Below are 27,126 nucleotides of genomic sequence, written 5' to 3' on the forward strand. Positions count from 1 at the left end.
AAAGTATCTGTGGTCAAAAATCACATACGCGCACTTTTTTATTAGAAAAGATCTCTAGAATTAATATCTCAAATTTGGGAGTCTAGACATTGAAATTAAAAATGATATAAGGTTTTTTAGAAATTTTACTATTCCTTTTGTCGAAACCGGAAGTGGCAATACCGGAAGCTCTTTTTGTTTCACGCACGAGACATTTCCAAGTGCTATTTACTGATTATAAAATAAACCACCTATTCTTAAAGGTACTCCTTAAACGCTGAACGATAAAAGTGTTCAGTACAATAATAATAATAACTAGACCTTATTTTTGTCGTTCAACAAAAACGGAGGGCTTTTCGACCCCTTAAAAATCAAGAGCTTAAAAAAACTTACATGATTTTAAACTCATAAGGTTCAATTTCACAAAAGTTGTTTTAAGATATATACTGAAATGGAAACATAGCGAGTCTCTATGTCCATTAGCGTCCACTCAAAGAGAAATAACTCTTTCATGAATATTTAAAACATTTGAAAAAATGCTGTTTTTCAATGTATCAAACTCCTATAAGGGGTCAAAAAATGACCCCACGGATAATAATTTTTAAGTTGTACTCTTAATGCCCGATGCAAAACAAAAAATAGCTTGAAAATTGGTTGAGAAATAAAAAAGGTAGATAAAAATAGCTGTTTTCTATACTGACCCTTAAAATCCCTTATATTTAAGGGATTTCTATTTCCAAGACCTTACCATTTGGAAGCAATGCTAGAGTCATTGTTCATGTGAATTATCACAACAATTGCTTGTTTCCCTTTTGAAATAATGGAACAAACGTGATTTCAAATTTAACATAGAAATCTCCATAGGATATTTTAAGGGACTCATAAAACCGGAAGTACTCTTCATATGCATATCAAAATTAAAACATCGAGAGCATATTAGACTTCAAACAGGTTGACAAAGAAAGATAACTCTTACACCATCATTTTTAAAAGACTTAAAAAATTAATATTTCAAGTATCTAAAAGTCCTATAAGGGGTCAAAAAGTGACCCCACGGACCATAATTTTTAGTCTGTCCTCTTTATGCTAAAGTCAAATCTGAAAACTATTTGAAAATTCATTGAAAAATAAAAAAGTTACAGGCAAAGGTCTGTTTTCAAAGTTGGCCCCTAGAAATCCCTTATTTTCCAAAATTTTAACTTCATACTTTAATGATGTTAGAAGTGTATCAGAGTCATTCTGTATACAAAATATTACAGAAAAATCTTGAATACTTTAGGAGAAAATGCGCCATGATTAATTTCATTTTTAAATAAAACTTTTAAGGGTCATAAAACCGGAAGTTCTCTTCTGATACATATAAAACTTACAAAATATGTTCTACTTATACGTTCTAACACACTTTTATGCCCAAAATAATTTTTGGTACGTTATTGTGACTTTCAAACATTTCATCCCCCTTCTTCAATGTTTGAAGTCTTAAATCTCTAAAAGTATCTGTGGTCAAAATTCACCTACGCGCACTTTTTTCTTGGATTAGGTCTCTAGAATTCAGATCTTAAATTTGGGAGTCTAGACACTGAAATTAAAAATGTTATCAACTTCTTTAGAAGTTTTAGTTTTCCTTTAGTAGAAACCGGAAGTGACTATACCGGAAGTTCTTCTTGTTTCACGCACGTGAGATTTACATTTGCCATTTAGTGATTATAAAATAAAATACCTATTTTCAAAGGTACTCCCTGAATGCTGAACGATAGAAGTGTTCAGTATAATAATAATAATAATAAACAAGACGAAAACAATAGGTCTTTTCGACAAAAGTCGAAAAGCCCAAATAATAATAAAAAAGACGAAAACAATAGGTCTTTTCGACAAAAGTCGAAAAGCCCTAATTAAGAATGCAGTTTATTTAATTAAATCTTACACACTTAGAAAGTTTGTACAATCTTACACTCTGTAAATGGTCTGTTCAAAAATAAAATTATACTGATTCCGATGCTGCCTCAATTTGAATCCCCGTGAATTCAAAGATACATAACTCTTGATTAAATATTTTGTCAAGATTAACACTTGTCAATTTTCGTAAACAAAAAATCGTCAATTTTTAGCTCTACTGCTCAGAGACCAGAAAAGCTTATGCGATAGTAATGCGCCCGACGTCCGTCCGTCTGCCTGTCTGTCTGTAAACAATTTTTCAAAATGCTACTCCTCCTACAGTTTTAATCTGATTTCAGTATAACTTGGCACACAAGTAGACTACACTAAGATACATAATTCTGTGCATCGGTTTTTAATTTCGATGAACGGTGTTGCCATGGTTACTAAAAATAGAAATTTCTGTGAAATGCTTTCAAAATCTACTCCTCCTACAGTTTTGGTCTGATTTCAATATAACTTGGCACACAAATAGACTACAATAAGATACATAATTCTGTGCATCAGTTTTTGATTTTGATGAACGATGTTGCCATGGTTACTAAAAATAGAAATTTCTGTGAAATGCTTTCAAAATGCTACTCCTCCTACAGTTTTGGTCCGATTTCAATATAACTTGGCACACAAGTAGACTGCACTAAGATACATAATTCTATGCATCGGTTTTTTATTTCGATGAACGATGTTGCCATGGTTCCTAACAATAGAAATTTCTTATTCTTTCAAAATGCTACTCCTCCTACAGTTTTGGTCCCATTTCAATATAACTTGGCACACAAGTAGACTACACTAAGATACATAAGTCTGTGCATCGGTTTTTGATTTTGATGAACAATGTTGCCATGGTTACTAAAAATAGAAATTTCTGTGAATTGCTTTCAAAATGCTACACCTCCTACAGTTTTGGTCGGATTTCAATATAACTTGGCACACAAATAGACTACAATAAGATGCATAATTCTGTGCATCAGTTTTTGATTTTGATGAACGATGTTGCCATGGTTACTAAAAATAGGAATTTCTGTGAAATGCTTTCAAAATGCTACTCCTCCTACAGTTTTGGTCGGATTTCAATATAATTGGCACACAAGTAGACTGCACTAAGATACATAATTCTGTGCATCGGTTTTTTATTTTGATGAACGATGTTGCCATGGTTACTAACAATAGAAATTTCTTATTCTTTCAAAATGCTACTCCTCCTACAGTTTTGGTCCCATTTCAATATAACTTGGCACACAAGTAGACTACACTAAGATACATAAGTCTGTGCATCGGTTTTTGATTTTGATGAACAATGTTGCCATGGTTACTAAAAATAGAAATTTCTGTGAATTGCTTTCAAGATGTTACACCTCCTACAGTTTTGGTCCGATTTCAATATAACTTGACACACAAGTAGACTACACTAAGATACATAATTCTGTGCATAGGTTTTTGATTTCGATGAACGGTGTTGCCCTTGTCACTAAAAATAGAAATTTCTGTGAAATGCTTTCAAAATGCTACTCCTCCTACAGTTTTGGTCGGATTTCAATATAATTGGCACACAAGTAGACTGCACTAAGATACATAATTCTGTGCATCGGTTTTTTATTTTGATGAACGATGTTGCCATGGTTACTAAAAATAGAATTTTTTTATCAATTCTTTCAAAATGCTACTCCTCCTACAGTTTTGGTCGGATTTCAATATAACTTGGCACACAGGTAAACTTTACTAAGGTACATATATGTACTTAATCATGTGCATCGGTTTTTATTTTTATGATCGGCAAGGATCATTTTTCCATTTATTGCTGTTTTAAAGTTTCAAGTCCCAACTGCTACTTTTCTCTTCCTTTGTTTTAAGTATAAACTAGTAGAGCTACAGTCTCGACAGAGACTTCTGGTTCAACTCGTCAAGATAACCACGTTTACAGTATATCTCAAATTTTCAGATACACATATTATCCCCAATAAAATTTCTTAGTCCCATCAGGTTTTGAAATACCATATAAGTGGAAATTTTAGCGAGACGTAAATTTAGTGATTTGACCTTAAAAATGGGTATTTTAATTTTAGCGATTTTAAAATGCTCACTTAAAGAAACAGTTACAAATAAAACGCAACTAATTTTTAGTGATATTCGATTTTAGCAATCTCAACACCCTCGCTAATAATGCCAAAATAAAATCCTCGCTAAAATTTCTACTTATACGGTAATACAAGTTTGACTGTACTGTACACAGGGTTATTTTCACTTTCGCACCTGCCAATAATTTTGCTTCAATTTAAATTTGCCAAGCCAAAGTTCTGTTTAAGAAATAATGCTGTGTTATTTGGAATTCATTCCATTTTAGATTTGCCTACATGTAATTTGGACCAAAGAGGCAAAAGTAAAATGGTGGTGAAAATTTCCCTGTATGAACTATTACTTATAAAATTCATGAAAATATACACTGATTATTTAGTACTCTCAATACTTACAATGCATAAACCCCATCACAGACAGAAGTTGTGGAAAATATTAAGACACTTTTTATTTGTTTTAATGTAAATGTAATGCAGTATGTATTAATTGATTTGAAGATGACTATATTTATCAAGATTTGTTGCAAGATGATGACATTCAAATAAACTAATACTGATAACATATTTTGTAGGCATTAATTTTGATTTAAACAAGTTGAAGGGTTCAGAAGGACATTATTACAATGCAACAGCAAAGGACTATGACTACATACTTAATATCTGTGGCCCAGTAACAAATACATTGTGTGACAGTAAACCTGATCATGTCTCTAACCCTGGAGTGTGTCAAGTCAAGCATGGAGGAACAGCCAAGTAAGTGTGTCAACTCAAGCTTCGTAAGTCTGCTCAGTCAGGCATGGAGGAACAGCCAAGTAAGTGTGTCAACTCAAGCTTCGTAAGTCTGCTCAGTCAATCATGGAGGAACAGCCAAGTAAGTGTGTCAACTCAAGCTTCGTAAGTCTGCTCAGTCAGGCATGGAGGAACAGCCAAGTAAGTGTGTCAACTCAAGCTTCGTAAGTCTGCCCAGTCAATCATGGAGGAACAGCCAAGTAAGTGTGTCAATGCAAGCTTAATAATTCTGCCCAGTTAAGCATGGAGGAACAGCCAAGCAAGTGTGTCAATGCAAGCTTCGTAAGTCTGCACAGTCAAGCATAGAGGAACAGCCAAGTAAGTGTGTCAAATCAAGCTTCATAAGTCTGCTCAGTCAAGCATGGAGGAACAGCCAAGTAAGTATGTCAATACAAGCTTAGTTAAGTCTGCTCAGTCAAGCATGGAGGAGCAGCCAAGTAAGTGTGTCAATGCAAGCTTAGTAAGTCTGCTCAGTCAAGCATGGAGGAACAGCCAAGTAAGTGTGTCAATGCAAGCTTAGTAAGTCTGCTCAGTCAGGCATGGAAGAACAGCCAAGTAAGTCTGTCAACTCAAGCTTAATAAGTCTGCTCAGTCAGACATGGAGGACAGCCAAGTAAGTGTGTCAACTCAAGCTTAATAAGTCTGCTCAGTCAAGCGTGGAGGAACAGCCAAGTAAGTGTGTCAACTCAAACTTTAAAACAGTAAGACTATAAAGTCAAGCTTGGAAAGACAAGTTAAGTTTGTGTGTCAAATAAGCGTGAAAACACAGCTTAAATGTAGTAAATCAACCAGTTCAAGTATAGAGGACAGTCGAGTTGGGGAGTCAACTCAAGCACAGAGACAAAAGATATTCAGTCTGCCAAGTTAAGCATGGAGGAGTAGCCAAGTAAGTGTGTCAACTAAAGCATGGAAACAGCCAAGAAAATGTATCGACTCAATCTTGGTTTGTCTATTTTGTTATGCATTATGGTCAAATTCAGAGATCTGAATCAGATTGCTTCACTAGCCAAGGGTTTCTGATACACTTCTGTCCTCATGAATCCCTGGCCTATGGTGCTATCAAAAATTGTGGCATCATCAGAAATTAAAAGTGTATTACCAGGGGTTCAAAATTTTTTTTGTCATGGTCAAGTCCAGGACTTGAAGAGTAAATTTTAGGCAAGTCCGAGGAAGAAATTTCAGAGTCCATATTTACCTATACATCATTAAATTTATGTAACTTATAATTTATTTTCATTTGTTGCATTGAATGAATAAAGACTATATGTATTAATATATGTTTTATTTTTCCTCCATAAACTGTCATATAGTCATACATGAGTATTTCAACACAATACCAGACTGATAGATTACTGGTACATTACAATAACTTTTACAAATACTCACTACTGAATAAACCTTCTGTTACAATAGAAATTAGAATGTGCTGTAAGTCACAGCTAAAACCGAAATTTAACAAACTCATTGCCATTTGTCATATAGCAGGAAACATGAGGAATTGCGTAAAAGCAAGAGTCTAACCGCAACGGAAAATAAAAAGACTAATTGTATTTTCGAAACGTTTGTAATGTTTTATGGGTATTTTAATGCCCAGACACCCACATTTTTACTTAATACATTTGAGAATTTGCTTTATTTTTAGTTTTACGATCATTTTTTTAAACTTAAAAAAAGATAAACAAGAAACATAGCCAAGTCCCAGGACTTTGGCGAATTATAAATGCCGAGTCCGGATCCGGAATTTGTTAAGTCCGGGACGTGGGCTTGAGGATTTTTGAACCCCTGATTACAAAAATTAAAGTTTTTAAAGATTTATTTACAAGAAGGTATTGATTAATGTTTTTCTTTTGTTATAATTTAAAGTGCAAATCTACATCTTCAGTCTAGATTCTAAGCCACATATTTTGCACTTACCCTGGTAGTTTAAGATATTGGATGACACCATTTATAAAAGTGGCGTGTTACCTTTAAAAGGTCAAGATCTAGTAAATGTCTTTAGACAAACTTCTTGGTGCTAGATCGATTATGACGTCATAATCCCTTTCAACTTTCTTTTTCGCGTACTTATGGCTCTAATAAGATTATGTAGAAAATAAAGTATTTTCATGGAATTCAATTTGAAATCACATGAAAAGTAGTCCCGAAACCTATATTAAATCTGACAGTATTTTAAAGAAGAGGCCAAGAACATACAAATTACCGTTTTATGAAAGACTGTAGGCAATCTGGATAAATTTTCTTTGCCTGATATGGAAAAGAACTTCCATATTCATGACTGGTTTTCTTAATTTTTCATTGGAAATGACAGTTTAACGTATGATTTTTCATCTTGTTTACTTACAAATTATACCCGAAACACCTTATTTGACCAAGCTAAATTTATAAAGCATCATTAAAGGAATTTATTTCTCAGTTTTTCAAAGAAAAAAATTGCTGAATAGTCAAATGTCGATCGAATCCATTCACAACGGAAAAAAAAAACAACTATTTTTTAACACCGTAGGGCAAGGGTTTATGAGGATAGAAGCATATCCAAACCCTTGGCTAGTGAAAGATTACTATTGCTTTCAGTCCAATTTACTTGATAAATTGTATGAATATATTATCTAAGCAAGGGATGTAAATTATTGACCTTGTTCAATATTTGTCTTTCAGTGATACCTTTGTTACTGGACAGGCCAATAGCAATCTCACATACTATGATGGATTCATCAAAATAAAGTATGAGAATGGAGCTTCGTATAACAGCAAGCCACCAATTCACCGCCGCACAGAGATAACCCTGATTTGTGACCGTCAGGCTGGACCAGGGTCTCCCCTTTATGTGGATGAGGGGTTGACCACTCCTGGAACATATACCTTTTCCTGGAAAACCGAGTTTGCCTGTCCCAGTGTCCCATAGAATGTACAGCCACAGGGGGAGGCAAACAGTATGACTTATCCAGGTAAACATTGCATATTGGACCAACTTTTCATGTGGTTCTTTTTTGTTGTTTTCTTCTGAAAAGTATAGGATTGGAACATAAGAATGGGACTGTACAATACCAGCATTTTTTAACAGTATTATTATTATTATTATTATTATGTTTATTCAGGCAAAGAGTCAAATTCATTACAAATCATAATACAAATTACATTCAAAAATTAATTAGGGATCGCTTAAAAGTTAACAGTATGGTTCTTTTAACAATGCTTCAATCTATCATTATTTTTGATGGAACAATGTGGTTTCAATAAGATGAATAATTTTGATATGGCAAAGATATCCCCTTTTTGTTGTTGCCCCCTGTCATTGATGATGAATCAACACCTTACAGAGTACAGATAAAGCTGATAATACTTGATATCGCGATATAACTTAGCAGAACTCTTTCGCGATGGAGGTAGGAAAAGTCTGTTAGCTGGGGGCAAATGTGATAGCAAGTGCAGTGAGGCAACACGAAGCGCCGCTCACTTAGCAAGCTCAATAGACTATCGTGTACGAACGAAGGAAATTCGGGTTGTAATCTGCACATTGTTCCAAGAAATTTTTATAGTACCACATGAAAGAATTCCAAACTCCCAATAATCCTTTGCGGTGCATAGCAACATGGTGGCTAACTTACTTGAAAAAAAATTACAAACAACGATTTAATGCAATCTTCATGCCACAAATTTATTGTTTGCGTTCTAAATCAACAGGACTTTTTATTTGATGTCATACTTTCGTCACTTAAACGGAAACTTCCGAAAAGTTCGGAATCTCGATCCCAATGCCTGTGAAGTGATTTCTTTTAATTCTTTTTTTAATGAACTGAGCAAAGGCAGTGCAAGTAAAAGCTGTGCAAAGGTTTTTGATAATAAATAACTGCGCTCGCCCCAGTGGTCGCACCGTAGAACATATTATTTAATGCAGTGCAAGATCGATCATTGTAGAATATATAAGGACAGATAAGTAAAAATTCCTGGTAGAATACCTTGCTAAACAATCACTGAATGACCCTTATCAATTTTTGAGAGGAGCCAATCCTTAAATGTTACATTTTTAACGATATTTTTAACTAAGCAGACTCCTCATTAAATTTTCATTAAAAATTGTCACATTTTAAAGCTGATAAAATGTTCTAAACTTTTCTTATTTGACAATCTACTATTTTGAGTTCAGTCCTTGGCAATACGTTGTACTTTCGGCATAAAATTGTTCGAATCATTCGATTGTCACTACTGTAAACAATGACATGTGCCCCAGAGATTTAGAGCTTTCTCGACTCCTTCACAAAAGAGCGAAAGTAAGTTAGGTAACTGTGAGGTAATCGCGATATTACGTATTCCTCAGTTTTAGCAATCTAAAATTTGATCTATAATTATTTATACAATATGTAAAACTAAACAGGATGTAAATTCAACAAAGGAAATCTCATGAAGTAATTGAAAAGGGAGAGATGTTGCAAGCATGGCTCAGCATGCCTAATTTTCTTAATAAGGGTAACCTTACAAAACACATAAAACTGGATTTAAGAGGCTTGAGGCTTTTGTTTTCAGAATATCCAGTTTTTTAAAATTTATTTATTAATAAGTACATTAAATATACTTTGAGGAGAGTATTAAATACTGATTGGGGTTTGGGTATTAAGCAAAGTCAGTGATATTTTACCAGTAAGTGAGAAACTACTTGGGATAAACCTAATCAGAGGCCACTTTCCAATCTTAGCTATCAGACAGTGTGTATAGACAAATGTGCAGGATATATTTAATTATTCTCATAGTTAATGAGAGGATGGTATCAAGTAAATGTACTCTGTAGTTCTACAATCACTTTCTGTCAATCTATTTGAATTAACAACTGTATATTAATTGTTTATTAGATTATGCCTATTAATTTAGAAACACTCAGATGAACACTATGACCCATGTTCCTCTATTTTTAGCTTATCTAGAGGTGCAGCACAGGGAAATTGGGCCATAGTGGATGACTCTACCCCTAACTCCAGGGACAAGTTTTACATCAATGTGTGTAGTCCCTTAAAGGAGGTCCGTGTGGGGCCAGGCTGTAGTCCTTTTGCTGCTGTGTGTCAGACTCACTACAAGAATGGACAGGTACCAGTACAACATTGCATTCAATCACTTTAAATGCCAAAGCAGTACAAATAACTGGGAAAAAGAAAAAGAATATCAAGGAATATCTGAAGATGAAAAGTCAAAGAATGAAGCTATATACAGTATGAATTGCAACTGAATTTACAAGATCAGGAAATCTTTATTTTCAAATTTTATTTGACTGCAATAACTTTCTAAGGAATAAAACTAATTGAAACATATACATTGTCCTATGATGGATGATTTGTAGGAGGAACTGTTGTTTGATAATCTTGGGGAGGTGACATCAGGGCCCACTGTAGATCGGGAGGGTCAGCTTACACTCCGATACGTCAGTGTAAAGAATGAGTGTCAGGATATCAACAACCAGAGGAAGAACTGGACCACCAGCATTCACTTTGTCTGTAAGAGGGGAGCACTGGTAAGTCAAACAGGGGACACTGCTTAGTCAACAGTCGGATTCGGTATCGGGATATAAATACGGGTTGGTCAGGAGATTAAATTCCATAAAGCCCGAAGAGCTTTATGATGAATTTAATCTCGTACCAAGTTACCAACCCGTATTTATAGCCGGATAGATGTTTTAAAATGGATCTTATTACAGTACAAGCCGTTTATTATCATAGCTTATTTGTCAGGCCAAAACTTTATAATAACCGACTATGATAATAACCATAGACAGCTGAGATTCATCTCCGAGGTCTGACATGAACATGATTTAATAAATAACATGCCTGCCGTTTTTACACTATATAAAATGTGTTATATTATGTAACTTCATATTGAAAGGTTTATTTTGAAATACAAGTTACTGTAAACCAACTATTATTCGCGTCATCTTTTATTCACGATTCGTCAGTTTGAAATCAATCCGCGACAACAAATGTTCGTGACCGGGGTTACATTCTCTTCAATTACTTTTTAACATTATTGGTTCGCGACGATAAATATTCGCGAACGATAGTAGGTCGCGGAACTCACGATTATTTCTCGCACGCGAAAAAAAGTTGGTTTACAGTAGCTATTAAACATATCATTTTACATTTTTTACTTACTGTTTTAACATTTTGTATAAATAAATTCACTTTCCTAAAGCTTAATAATCTCCGAACTCAATCTTCTAGATGTCTTGGCATCCATCTTGTTTACTTTCATATTGATCTACTTTCGTTTTTACCCCTATGATCAATTCAATCTATCAATCATTCGTTGGCTTTTTTTACATTGCATATTAAATAAAACACAACAAAAAGAGAAAATGTATATAAAAAGTAAATAAAGAGTATATAAAAACATACAAACGAAAGAACATTTAGTATTTTATAGTTACGGTATCAAAATAATGTAACAACATAACAGTGCATACATTAAAATTGTTTCTATAATTCTTTTTCATTTTTTTTTCAACCTGGAACTGAACATATTCAAACTATTAAGTGTCAGGGAAAAATCATCTCAAACACAAGCCCAATTATTTTCTTCTTTGCACCCAAGCGCTAATTTACACTTAATGGTGCCGTATAATTAGAACTAATTATTGATAACTGATGAGCATGTAAATCAAAGCCGCTTGGACAGGCTGGTTAACAAGTTAATTTCACATCACTTCTTAATTAATTGGACAGTTCATAAATGTGATTAATTATGAACATTGATCAGGCACCAAGCGTAAGAAAGCTTGGGTTAACTGACACTAAATTTATAGATTCAACACATTTTGGTAAAATACATTTATTATCAATGTACAATTCAACGTAAACAAAAGAAGAAAATTAGATTGCACTTGGTTTCCTGTTGTTGTGTAATGTACTTTGTGAAATAAACAAACTTCAAGTTATCGCTCAGGTAAGTGCGCTGGTTTGTGACTTATCCCCCTCAGTCAAGCCAGTGTGTGTAGACAAGCGACAGCGCGTGGCCCACAGGTGTTGACAAGTGTTATCTTTTGTTTTGTTGATTGTCTCAAGAGTGAAAAAGGTGTGAAAAAAATTTTACGGAGGAAAATTTTCCATTATAGTAACCGAAGTTCACACTTTTACCTATGATATTAACGTAAGAAATTAACATTTAGTTATTAAGAAATGGTTTTGTGTTTTAAATATCTATGATAAAAAACGGAGTATGATATAAAACCGGTGTTATAATAAACGGCTTGTACTGTACTTATATTTACATTTGTGACTTATCCATACTTTATATTTGCCTGATTGTGACTTTGAACATGTGAAACGCATTATTTTTCAAACCCAACGGCATGTGTGTACTCCACTGAACGCACGTCGACCCTTTATGACATCGCTGAGAAATTACGTCGAATGTTTATCCTTACGCACATCCATGACCTCTTGACCCCGTACCTGTATTTATACAATTATAGATCCGCATTGCTTTCAGTAGTGTTAATTAAAGGAAAACACTTGCAAATGTAAATATATGTTTATAAAGTATAAAATAAGGATTAATATATTCTGATAATTGGAGAAAAATAGATTTTATTTTATCATGTTTATATTGCTCCATATTAAAGATACACTAAAGTACAGAGTCTGTCAGACAGGGGGGGCCACTACAGCACTACCAATAAGCTATACTGTTGATTCTTAAGTATAGGAGAGGAAATTATTATATCATAGATATGGGGAAAAGAGATACTCAGAAACTAAAATGACTCGATGGTGTTAAATGTTTTATCTCTGAAATATGTTTTAAAAATCCTGATCAGTGGTCCACTTGTGAATTCATATTCTCTTAATATTATTATGCATGTAAAGGGAAAACTCATGAGCAATACTGTAAACGTATTACATCTGGCTGTGTATTCTTTTTAGCGGCTTTGGCGGAACTCAGCAACCGCTAAATCAAGTACAACGCTAAATGTCTTGCATATAAACACATACATAAGAATATGAAGAAATGCGCTAAATCAAGTCTATGCAAACTTACTCAAAAATCAATTTCGCCAAATATCGTACATTCTAAATATAATACATTTACAGTATGTAAGAAAAAACCCGTGAGTTATACGATATGAAAAAATACAAGATTTACAGCAAAAGATGTTAGTTAAAAAAAAGCAGCTTCTTTGTATTCTGTATTCAGTATTGTCAGATATGTATGATCCATTTCTTTATTTCACCCCTTGTACATGTATAACTTCTGTCCATATAGACTTAATCATTGAATGTATGCATTCTTGGTTGTAAGATCAGAATTCAAAATTAAATAGGCTACTACGTTTTTTACTTGCCCAGACAATCTGCTATAACCACAGAGTTAAAAATACAAGCATTCTAGGAACTGTTCTACCATGGAGTTTTCTCTGACTATATTTGTTGTCAAATATTATGATTTAATGCAATTTTAAAGCAGATGAAATGATTTCTGACCATTTGTTGTATAAACAGACCAGTGGTCCGAGCCCCCCTCAGAAGATAGGTCAGTGTGAGTATTCCTTTGTGTGGGAGACAGAGACAGCCTGTCCAGTAGCCGACACAGATACCGAGGACGACAATTGTACCATCAAGGACCGCAACTCTGATTACACATTCAACCTGTACCATTAAAACAGAGAGGAGAGAAAGATTACTATGAAGTGAAAGCCACAGGGACCGACAAAATTAGGGTTAAGTTTATTTCTACCAAGTGGTTGTCATTTAAAATGAAACATTGTGTTTTAACTATTAATGATTATAATATTAAAGCTTAACAAATCATTAAATGGTATAAAACAAACATATATATTAAGGATATCTGATCCTCAGCCAGGAAGGATAACTCCAAAAATTAATATTGAATTTAAAATGCATCAAAGTGAAGCTTGAAAATGATTTTTTTCATGCAACAATTTTCATTTTATTCATCTTTATATAAAGATTCAAGGTTTTTGGAAGTCTTAGAAAAGATTTTATAAAAGTTTACATTTGTACCCTATAAAAGGAACGAAAATAATACAGTTTTAAAAAATACGATTTTCTTGAATTCGGCCTTAGATACCAATGATAATTAGCATGATATGAAATAAGAAGTGATTTGTGGTATCTTGAAATGATAGCAAAAACCTTTAACACTATGTATTATAGAATACATGATGGAAATAGAAAATAGAAAATACCAAATAAGTAAAAAAATCATGACAATTTCTCTGAATACCTTGATACCTATCGTTTTTAACCTAAAGTACATTTGTTGATCAATTTGCAATTAAAAAATGCATTGCTATATTCCTCAAATTGCTTTTTCTACAAAAATATTGGAGATTTGACAATTTTCACTATATAATATGATTAACTTTAATCTTTAACTTTAAGGAAATACTGTGGGATAAATTTACATAACTTTGTGGATTCAGAGTTACTTTTATGAGTATTTTTGATTACTTAAATGCTAATTTCATAAACCTGAGGATAGGACTACCTTAAATACCGTATATACTCGTCATAAGTCGGTCCGCCTATAAGTTGGTTGTCTTTTTAAAGGTTAATTTGAAGGGATTTGTCTTTGACCCGCTTATAAGTCGGTACAGTTTTTTGCCAGAATCGTTTGACAGCTTAAATCAATTTAATGCACTGGTGGTTTTAGCTGTTTTATTCATATTTTTTTTTCGAAATAATGCCGATATTTAATTTTAGATCATTTAACAAATAAGTAATGCCTACTTCAGTATAAAAATAAAACTATCAAAATAAGTAAATACTTGTACTGATAATTGGTATAATCTTTAAATGTATAAATGTTTATACATATATAGACTTTGTTCTTCAGACGTCGTTGGAAATATATATGAAATGCTAAGTTTCACTTTGCAGACAAAATACCAATATCTTTATGACTCGCCTATGAGTCAGACATAGAGTTTTGGACTAAAATTTAACTCCCAAAACACCGACTTATAGGCGAATATATACGGTTTACAAAATTTTTTTTCACTAATTTGTCAATATTTTTAAATCTAAAAATCCAATGAAATATGGGCCTATACTGTAGATAACGTTTTACAAGAAGAATCATCACATACAATTCATTTGTTCTTGCGGATTCAACAGCAGAGATTGAGCACTACGGGAATACAATGTAAAACTTGCCTGTAGGTGTGATTGATAGCTGTTTACGCTCTGTTACAGTTGAACCTTTGTGGCAGTATTAACACCAGTCACTGTGCTCCAGTAGAGGGAGCTAAATCAGCTGCCTGCCTGGTAAAAAACCCTGGGTGCCCCACCCAGGGACTGGCCACTGTCAGCCACACTACTTTGACTACTCTGAGGACGGACGACTAATGATGACCTTTGACGGGGTCAGACAGGATAATGGTGGGTGACTTACATTTATAGTAATAATTTAAACTAGAAAGTAGGAGAGTCATTGCATCTAGAATTTCCATAAGGCCATAACGGCATAAACTCAATATATCTGTAAATGTTACAGGACAGAGAACACAGGTGATCATTCTGTTCCTGTGTCGACAGAATATCCCCCTGGGGGCCCCTAATTTGTCCGTAAGGAGGGAATACTTACTACTTTGACTTCAAGACTTCGCTGGCGTGCCGACCTCAGCCTGTGGACTGCTTGGTTCAGGACCAGAGAGGAAATCAGTATGATTTATCCCCCCTGGCCAGGGCTGGCTCTAACTGGCAGGTGCTGGATACAAGGCCCCACTACTCAGACCTAACATATTACATCAATGTCTGTGAGCCTGATCAACACTTATAGCGGGATCTACATGTCCTGGTAGGTACTCATCTCTAAAAAGCAACACAATAGCAAGATCTGCATGTCCTGGTTGGTACTGCATGATCTCAAAAAGCAACACAATAGCAGGATCTGCATGTCCTGGTAGGTACTGAGCTCAAAAAGCAACACTATAGCAGGATCTACATGTCCTGGTAGGTACTGAGCTCAAAAAGCAACACTATAGCAGGATCTACATGTCCTGGTAGGTTGCTGAGCTCAAAAAGCAACACAATAGCAGGATCTACATGTCCTGGTAGGTGCTTCAGCTCAAAAAGCAACACAATAGCAGGATCTACATGTCTTGGTAGGTACTGAGCTCAAAAAGCAACACTATAGCAGGATCTACATGTCCTGGTAGATACTGAGCTCAAAAAGCAACACAATAGCAGGATCTACATGTCTTGGTAGGTACTGATCTCAAAATGCAACACAATAGCAGGAGTACCAGATGTCTGGAGGTACTGATCTAAAAAGCAACACAATAGCAGGATCTACATGTCCTGGTAGGTATGAGCTCAAAAAGCAACATTATAGTGGGATCTGCATGTCCTGGTAGGTACTCAGCTCAAAAGTAACATTATAGCAGGATCTACATGTCCTGGTAGGTACTCATCAACAATAGCAGGATCTACATGTCCTGGTAGGTACTCATCTCAAAAAGCAACATTATAGTGGGATCTGCATGCCTCCCTGGTAGGTACTCGAGCTCAAAAGTAACATCATAGCAGGACTGACATGTCCTGGTAGGTATGCAGCTCAAAAAGCAACACTATAGCAGGATCTACATGTCCTGGTAGGTACTGAGCTCAAAAAGCAACATTATAGTGGGATCTACATGTCCTGGTAGGTACTGATCTCAAAAAGCAACACAATAGCAGGATCTACATGTCCTGGTAGGTACTGAGCTCAAAAAGCAACACAATAGCAGGATCTACATGTCCTGGTAGGTACTGAGCTCAAAAAGCAACATTATAGTGGGATCTGCATGTCCTGGTAGGTACTGGTCTCAAAAAGCAACTAATAAAATTCAATTTTTTATCCGTTTATACATATGGGGGATGGTGTTTTAGTTGGAAATCTACAATATTAAAAAAAACTTTGCTCTTTAATCATGTTGGGGGAAACGTAAATTCCGCTATAATAGTGGTGTCTCACTATTATAGTGAAATTACGCTATATTTCCTGCCGTGGTATACCCTCAGTTTCATTGGATACCATGCAAGATGTTTGAACCGCAAGTCATCTTGTATTAAAATGAACAAATACTGTCATGCTTGCATGTTTTGAATTTTAAATAAATTTTGTACCGTTGTGTTTAAATATTGCGAGCACTCTTTTTTTAACGGAAGTTGCATTTTTGTCATAGCAACCGACGATTGCGGGGTATTTAAGCCTGTTTGAATCTCACTTATCCCTCATTAATGTGCACAAATTGATGCTTCTTACAATTGTCAACTCGCATGGGAAAGGGTTTATGGAATTAAACAAGAAAAAGACTATTTCTGTCTGCATGGTTACGGGTATGGAGGCCCGTTATGGTAAACGTTAAAACCCAATATGGCAAATATTAAAAAGAGTATTATACTCTTTTTTTATGTTACATGTACTGATAAAATCAATTATATCCTCTGTTTCGCTTTATCTTTATTTCCTCCCGTAAGAGATTGCATGAATATGAACATGTCAAATCATATATATAAACATCACAAAATGAAAATAGGAAAATAAGTACAGATCAAATTAGGAGGAAAAAAGATAAATGTGTACAAAATCCAATTAATAAGAAATAACCCAAAAATACTTAAATAAACGATTGTAGAAAATGTATCTAATTTTTAATTTGGCTGGCTAAATGTTGTGTAAGGAAAAAAGACTCAATTTATTTTGATGTCAGGAATATTTTACAAGAGTGCCTATAACCTTATTTTAACACATATTCAAATAATCATTAATCGACAATCATTTCAACTCCACACAAACGTATCTTATTTATTAACGCTTAATGGTTATGCACTTAGGCAAGAACGATATAACTTTAAAATCTGAGAGAAATAACTTTAGGTTTTTTTTTTCTTGTTGTTCAAAAAAACATATAAATCTAATTATATTCATATGAAATGAAAGTATATAGCAAAAATCACACTAAAGGTGTTAATTTTTCAGACTTCTAGATTTATACCAAAGTGTTGTTGTTTAAACCACAAGGAATTGACTCAATTCAAATTTTCAACAATTAAAAATCGGTCGCAAACAATTTTACATTTAAAAAGTACTTTCACGATTTTGAAAGCATATCCATGCAATGGAAGCACAAGATATTCAAAGCTGAACTAGAATTTTGAAGCGTATATTTTCATCTTCAATAAATTCATAATATTATTTATCATTGACTTTATTACAGCGATGAATCCATCTGATGAGCAAATGCACTAAAATCTCTATTTACTTATTTTTTTTTCCTTTCAATTATTTATTTGCTTTGAAGACAGTCAAAAATTAAAAAGAGTGAACCACGTGCAGATATACTGGACCTGTATCACGTGATAATGCCCTTGGTTTCTGCAGAAGAGGCTATGCTGCAAAGCGCTTTGCAAAATGTAGAAACAAAATTATCCTTGTATCATTTGCAGCTGTAACATATTCAAAACAATTTTTACTATTATATAGTTAAAGAGTTTTTCATTTTTTTCACCATGCACTATGTGCCACGTCATTACTATCCGGAAAATCATAATTTCCTTTTATATCTATATAGTACTTTTTGTAAACTCTTTTTATATACTAGTGGTCAAAATTATCAAATATCTTGATGAAAAATGAAATTGAAACATTATAACAACGATATTAATATTTAGTTTAAAGCAATTTTTACTTATGATTTTCTACATGTTATCACTGAAGAATTATTTTACTGAACTATTACAAAAATAACTTCTCATTTTCCATATGTTACTATAACACAACCACAAGAAGATCGGCCGCAGCAGCAGCGACCGATAATGATTGGTCTTTACGTCTACCATAACGGGCCTCCATACCCGTAGCCATGCAGACAGAAATTATCTTTTTCTTGTTTAATTCCATAAACCCTTTCCAGTCCGAGTTGACAATTGTAACAAGCATCAATTTGTGCACATTAATGAGGAATGTGAGACTCAAACAGGCTTAAATACCCTGCAAACATCGGTTGCTATGTTAAAATTGTAACTTCCGTTTAAAAAAAAGAGTGCTTGCATTATTAAGCGCAACTGTTGAAAATTTATTAAAATTCAAAACAAGGAAACATGACAGTTTTTGATAATTTTAATACCCACCATGACTTGCGGTTCAAACACCTTGCATTGTATCGGATGAGAGTGAGGGTATCTACACCAGGACATATAGCGTAATTTCACTATAATAGTGAGATACCACTTTTATAGCGGAATTTACGTTTCCCCCCAACCTGTTAATTAAATGGATCTAAATGGTACTACTTGACATACAGGTGGTCCTGTAGGGGGGTGTCAGGTGTCCAAGTCTGGGCGGGCGTACAACATGGGATACATCCAGTCCCAGCCTGTGGTGACAGGGAATGGCACCCTGACCCTGAGGTACGCTGGTGGTGACCGATGTCACAAGGGTCAACCCACCGAGTCCTCACGCAGCACCAGGATCAACTTCTTCTGCTCCCCATCAGAGGTCAGAGGTTACATGTTTCTCTTAAAAATGTATCCACTATATTAGGTATAAAGAGTAAATACTTCTTACTGATATGTATGTCTCAAAATTGAGAAATTTATGTTCCAAACAAATACATTCATTTTTGTCCTCTTTATCAAAGTAAGAGAAAAGATTTCTTGCATGAAAAATACAATTGATGTATAAATGTGTTACTTAAAAATGAGAACACTTGTCCATTATTTCTCTCACAGCATAGCCCTAGCTTTGAGGGGGAGACCGACACATGTGAGTACATTTTCAACTGGCAGACACCAGCAGCTTGTAAAGTACAGGTAATTAATCATAATGCTGATTTATTATTTCTATATTATTATAGTATTTACAGTGTATATGTACATGTATGTTATTTCATTTTAGTGAAAAATTTTATATTATCAGTCATGAGGTCATTCATTGTGTGTATAATTTTATATTTTGTGTTGTATGTGTCGTTTTCTGGTTTGACAGAGGATTGTGGGTGAGAACTGCTCTGTATCAGAACATGTGTATGGTTACACGTTTGACTTGACTGGTCTCAGGAGAACAAGCAGTAACTACCAAGTCAAGGCTGGAGATTACTTGTATGAGCTGAATGTGTGTGGACCACTGATCAAGTCCTCTAAGTGTTCCGATTCTACCATTGCTTCCTGTCAGACAAAGCCCGCAGACAGTGGATTTAATCGAGATGCAGGTAATAGAAAGGTCATTGGGAAGTTACTAAAGATAGGTAATATAAAGTTACTAGGTATAGATGATCAAGGATAGGTAATATAAAGGTCATTGGGAAGTTACTAAAGATAGGTAATATAAAGTTACTAGGTATAGATGATCAAGGATAGGTAATATAAAGGTCATTGAGAAGTTATTAAAGATAGGTAATATAAAGTTACTAGGTATAGATGATCAAGGATAGGTAATATAAAGGTCATTGAGAAGTTACTACAGATAGGTAATATAAAGTTACTAGGTATAGATGATCAAGGATAGGTAATATAAAGGTCATTGAGAAGTTACTACAGATAGGTAATATAAAGTTACTAGGTATAGATGATCAAGGACAGGTAATATGAAGGTCATTGGGAAGTTACTAAAGATAGGTAATATAAAGTTACTAGGTATAGATGATCAAGGATAGGAAATATAAAGGTCATTGGGAAGTTACTAAAGATAGGTAATATAAAGTTACTAGGTATAGATGATCAAGGACAGGTAATATGAAGGTCATTGGGAAGTTACTAAAGATAGGTAATATAAAGTTACTAGGTATAGATGATCAAGGATAGGAAATATAAAGGTCATTGGGAAGTTACTAAAGATAGGTAATATAAAGTTACTAGGTATAGATGATCAAGGACAGGTAATATGAAGGTCATAGGGAAGGTACCAGATAAAGGGACTTAATTTTTGTAGGTTCAAGTAGAATAAAATTTGTACGAAAAGACTGAAAGAAAAGATAGCTAGGATAGAAAAAACAATGTATATATAGGATATACAGTAATATATACATTTGTGGTATCTTTCCACTATGTAAACATACAGAGAGAAAATATCTTCAATTCTGTATTAAGTTTGTCGGAGGTCAAAGGTCAATACATGACCGAATCACACGGCGCAATAATATCTACCGTTACTTATTAATATAAAATGACTTGCTTTTCATGTATAAAAATGAACAAAATAAGCAAGTAAAATAATTGTTTTATTTACAACGTAAACAAGTACTTCATACATTTTTTGAAGATCAATTTAACCTGTGCACATCGAGAATTTTCGACAGAATCTAGCCTTTGTTTACACGTTGTATGTCACTTTTGTCAACTGCACAGTCTCTTACTTTTTAGTTTATCCTAATTTTTGTTAGACCTTAAGTTAAATCTTCATGATATAGGCTAAAACTATATTTTTTCATTAAATTCTACTCACGATAAATGTGTAAATCAATTGAAAAATATCAAAGCATTGCAATCACGCCACGAACAGCTGGGAAACACCCCATCGGCGTTGTCGTACTTCAATAAACTGCCGCCAGTGTCTCCGCGTGTTAACATCATAAATATACCTTTAGTTGATTAAATCGTAGATTAAATGTTTTTGATCAAATTTAATACTTGATTGCAAATGAACTGGCTCGGACAAGTGTCTCAATTCATCGATCATCCATCCCTTCCTGGCGACCGAAATTCCTCCAACTTTTTATCACAATTCTCGGACGTGTTTCCTGTGTCTTTTCAGCATTAATAATCAATTTTCACAAATAAAAATATTTCCAGACAAAAATCTATTCACTATTACTGATCACAAGTAGCCTTTAACAAAATATTCCCTTCGAAATAGAATTATTTGCCTGACGAATTCGAAGCGTAACCGCCTTTCAAGCCGATTTACACCTTGCGTACTTGTGACGGAAATCTACGGCGACCTGTTAGTGCAATATTTATATCCGAATATATCTAATTTAATGTTTAATTGTTCATCTCAAATGTATATATAAGTAATAAATAACAAGTTTATAAACTTCAATGGGAATTGAAGTGGGTCGGTACGTGATCAGATCTTCTGAGAAGGCCTTCGGCCTTCACAGGATTTGATCACGTGACCGACCTACTTCAATTCCCATTGAAGTTTATAAACTTGTTATTTATTTCTTAATTAAGTTACTGGTCATCAGCTACCAGATATGAGGTGAAGTGACTAATACATGTATTGTGGTTACAGTTTATGTCAAGAACAGGTATATATATCATTAATCTATTTTAATTGGGGTTGTGGTCATTGTATGTTCAGTGTAAGGATACCAACAAAAACATGTGGTTTGTTTTAAATTGTATGATTACCTTGGGACAAAAGATAAGCTATAATGCCCCCTTTCAAAGAAGGGAGGGCATATTCCTTTGCTGCTGTCTGTCAATCAGTCTGTCTGTCAGTCCACCATCAGTTTCTTTTCATTTTCTTAGCAGAGCTTGCACATATTGAAATGAAACTTGGTATGCAAATTTATGTAAGAATGTCTAGGTCAAGTTTCATTTCGGCAATCAAGCCATTTTAGATAGAGTTAGGCCCCTTGGACTTAGAAAAATTCCAGTTACCAGTATTTTCATTGCAGAGTTTGCTAACATTGAAATGAAATTTGGTAAATAGATTTATCATTAGAATATCTAAGTCAATATCTGTTTTGGGTATGATCGAGCCATTTTGGACAGAGTTATGCCCATTGGACTGAAAAAAATTCCAGTCATTTGGGGGAGGGGGGCAGAAGTGTTGTACAAACATCTTTTGCTAGCTTTAAATTTGCTGCCTCTTATTTCTTTAGGCCACAGCAGTAGTAGATTGGTGTACAACATTGGGGAGATACTCTAACCTACAAGTCTGGACAACTCTGTCATGGCAAGTACAATCGCAGCACAGTGATAACATTTGTGTGTGATCAGTCAAAGGCGGGCCAGGATGGACCCAGCTTTCTGAACGAAACAGAGGACTGTACCTACCAGTTTGTGTGGCCCACTTCCAAGGCCTGTACCCCATTTAAAGTCGGGGATTGTGGGTGAGGGGCCCTAATGGGGTGCAGTATGATCTCTCCAGCCTTTCCCTGAATGATGATAACTACCAGACAATAGACCACATGGCCAGGAAAAAGTACATCTTTAATGTGTGTCGCTCACTTGTTCATCAGAGAGGTAGAATTTTATTTTATTTAAAACCTCATTTTTCATATATCTGTTGAATCAAAATTTTTATTACTCTGCATGTTAAGTGATATATTCTTTAGGATGTAAGGGAATGAAGTGCTTTTTTTTCTACAGTTTTGTTGTCAAGGTTAACTTTAATCTTGTTATGGTACATTTCACCCTGTAGGTGAGACCTGCCCTTTTAATTCCGCTGCCTGCATTGTTGATCTGTAAAAGATCCAAAGTAAGTTGTACCAGATTTTTATACCTGATGATAACCTAAGTCACTCAAACAACCTGTTTTTCAAATAAATTGCTCATTGAAATTATTGATCCAATTTTAGCCATATTTTGGTGCTGTACATAGTATATAGATAAAGGGAAATGAAAATCATGAATATTGTAAAACCAGCAGACTGTATATAGCCTTCAAAATATTCTGTAAAGCTGAATATATACTCGTAATAATTTGTAGTCCTGGTAATAAATGTAGTGATACCTTTATACTTTAACTTGTATGCAATAATGTCCCCTGTGTGCAGGTTTAGTTGATCAGTATTCTGTGACTGTTCTATGTAATTTAGCAATGAACAATGATTTTGCAATATCATATGTAGCTAGTACTCTATTACATTATAACTCTGAAACAAAGGTTTCTTGTGTCCATGTAGAGTTTAGATGTAAAATGGGAATAAGTTGACATCATAAATTTTTTGAAGAAGGAAAGTATTTTGAAAAACTGCTCTCTTTCTGTTGACCTATAAGCTAACTAGCTACATTATAATGTACATGATTGTATATTACATGTTTGTTTGATGGTAACTTTGATCTGCAGTTTTGCAATATTTGAATCCAGGTTGACACTGGTCGGGATATTAGTTGATATCATGTTGGAAAAAAAATTTCACGATACATATAATATTGACTGGAAAACAAGTTGCTCAACAGATAAAGATTTTTCACTGTAGATTGTTGAATGACATTTTTACCCCAGTGATTAAAGGTATAGTGTTCTGTTTTTAGGAAGAAATTTCACAACATTGGGGAGGTGAGTGAGCAGCAGGTAGCGTTTTTGGACGGTCACTTACAGCTTGTTTACACAAACGGGGAGGTGTGTGGGAGTCACCCCACCAAACATGTCTCCACCCGGATCTACTCTACTGTAACAAGGACTCCATTGTACGTAACAGTAGGCTGGAAATCTTTACTTTTATTAATGGATTGTTAGTCTGTTATGTAATGATGTTAAAGTATAACGTTCTCTGTAGGATACCTCCCCCGCCGGACACTTTCAGGTGGGATGTGAACACAGATTTGTTTGGCAGACAGCTGCGGCATGTCAGATGGAATCTCCAGATGTCACTGGAGGAAACTGCACGGTCACTAATCCCAAATCAGGTACGCTTCAGCTTCAGATAAAATCAGTTCATTTCCATTGCAGTTACATTTATTTAATGAGTTTTCAGAAAAATGTGACTCCTTCACAATATTCATCTAAAAACTCGATGAACATACCTAAAAAAAATTCCTGAATATTATTAAAACAAGGTATCTTTTTGACACACTGATTCCCCCTGTATGGCAGCTTATGGTAAGGGTTGAAGTTTCTCAAATGCAAGTCAAACTCTAAGATCAAGGTCAAAGGAAAAAAAAAAAATTTTAGTATTCAAAGGAAGGTCTTACCACAAGAAATGCACCTGTGAAATTTGAAAGCCCTAGTGTTAACTGTTCAAAAGTAATGATAAAGGTTAATGGTTTCAAAAAGTTATGCTAAGGTCTAGATCAAAAGATCAAAAATATTTATATCCATTGAAAAGTCTTGGTGAAATATATGGAAATAACAAACAGTATTCAAATCAAAAGTCCATAAAACAATACAAAACAGGAGCAGAACAATCCCAAAGCTCCAAAACATCAGAGGTGGATCAGATGTCATGGAGGAGCAGGGACCCCTGCCGACCCGTCACAAATGCCGTGTGCTTTTTGTCATGATTGGGATATAATGGAAAAATCAATACTCCATATAGTGTAATTTTTTTTAACTTTGTTTAGTGAAAACACAAATGAAGGATGAAAGCCTCAACAACAACTGTTCAAAAGTTATGGCCAAGGTTAAAGTGAAAGGGAGTCAAGGTCAAAATTTTAAGCTACCAGACAGCAGATTGAAAGTTTTTACAGACAGAAAAACAGACCAGTGAACTATATATTTCAAAACTTCAGTTAGGAGGGCTGATGTTATCATTTTAATCTTTGTATCTTACAAAATTCTGCAAATGTGCCTGCAATATTCAGATTTCATGAAAAAGTAATTTAGACCAACTGTTTGACATCAAAATAGGAGGAATTCTTTTTGTACACATTTCTGCAAATAAGGACCTGAAGTTGAAACATCCACACTGGAAAGCAAAAATAAAAAGCATTAAAATAATGAAATAAGATAGGTTAACAATACACATAAAGTATGAATATTATTAAGCATATTGATAAATATTTCATCTTATCAACTATTCTATTCTGCAGGATATACCTTTGATTTGCAGTCTCTCAAACAAACAAAAGGCTACAATGTGTCGGACAGAGCAGACCACATGTTTACCCTGAATGTTTGTCAGCAAGTCAGTGGAACCAGATGTCAAGATAAAACAGGCAAGTTACCTGAGTGTTTGTTTCAATTAGTGGAACTAGATGTCAATTAAATAAAGAAATGTAATCAAAGACTGCACTAAATTTTGAGTGCTCTCAACATTTTTAGAAATTCACACCTTTCTAAGTCTATAATTATATTTTTTTCTATGAAATCTTGACACAAAATCAAAACACAGAAACATTTTGGATAGTCTTTGTCATTTCTAGCTGTATTATTTTGAAAATATTAAAGATTAAGTAGTAGAAAGGTTATGTTTTTTTAATTCTTGAACATTTACGCTATGTTTTTAACTGTTGCAGGTGCTTGCCAAGTAGAAACAAGAGGCCAGTTGAGGTCATTTAATGCCGGGAATGCTAACACCAAGCTACAATATGACGACGACATTCTGTTCCTTAATTACACAGGGGGAGATAAATGTCACAATGGTCAGTTTGAGCGGAATGTCATCATCAGTTTTATTTGTTCACTGGATGCTGGGCGAGGCCACCCAGAATTCATCGCAGAAACAGACGACTGTACCTATCAGTTTGTGTGGCACACTGAACTAGCTTGTGAGAAACAGGTAAAAACTTATTTCTGAAGCAGATTTTCCAACCAGCAAGTTGCAACTAAAATTCTCAATATATTTTTGTGTTGCATTGTTATAACTCAGGCAACTAAATTATCATTAGGTTTGAATATTTAAGGAAACCTAAGATACTACATGTATACCATACTGATTATTTTGCTACAGTGTACCAGTAACAGTATTTTTTGTAATTGTTTTATAAGTAAAATTAATTTTGACAATATTTCCTCAATATCAATGAATAGAATTAGGCAACAGGCCATGTACAAAGAAAGTACAAACATCTGATTTTAATATTGGGTATTTCTGATTACATTAATGAATAGAACTATTATTGACAACATCAAGATAGCTATTTTACTTCTATATTCAGTGGCATATTTAAAGGAGGGGTAATATTGTGAATATTTTCATTCCAAATATTTATCACATTGACCGATATTTTTTTTTCCTTTAAGACTATTAAAATCTTGATAAAAAATATTATCCCTTTGAACCATTAGCAATTAAACCAGACCCAAAATAAGACTGACTTCTGTTTTACAAGGTGAGGTGCTCAGTAGAGAAGGATGGTTACACTATTGATCTGGCTCCCCTGATAAAGAAGTCTGGCCATCACCTGGCCGTGTCTACAACCAGACGCGGATCTAACACTAACGGTACATTCTACATCAATATCTGTCGCCCTCTTAATCCTATATATGGAAAGCTCTGTCCACCTGGAGCTAGTGCATGCTGGGATAGAGTAGGAAAGTCACCAATCGTAAGTGTATTCACAGTAAATTGTTTTTCTTTTCTCTCTTAAAAATTAGAGGATTTATTTTAAAGTTTTTGCTTTCTATTGTAAGTTCACCTGAGCTGAAAGCTGAAATGAGCTTTTCTGATCACCTGTTGTCTGTCTGTCTGCCTAGTTGTCTGTTATCTGTATACTTTTCCCCTGGGGATACATAGGACCACCATAGGAAATAT

At 34.4% G+C, this 27,126-nt stretch overlaps 1 pseudogene; it reads left to right on the forward strand.

Moving 5' to 3' along the window:
- The first annotated feature begins 4,558 nt into the window (after positions 1–4,558).
- Positions 4,559–27,126, forward strand: LOC134276538 (cation-independent mannose-6-phosphate receptor-like; annotated as a pseudogene).

Source organism: Saccostrea cucullata, unplaced genomic scaffold (assembly GCF_032062105.1).
Source record: "Saccostrea cucullata isolate Sc308-1 unplaced genomic scaffold, CSIRO_AGI_Scuc_v1 ctg7012, whole genome shotgun sequence".
NCBI classification, from domain to species: domain Eukaryota; kingdom Metazoa; phylum Mollusca; class Bivalvia; order Ostreida; family Ostreidae; genus Saccostrea; species Saccostrea cuccullata.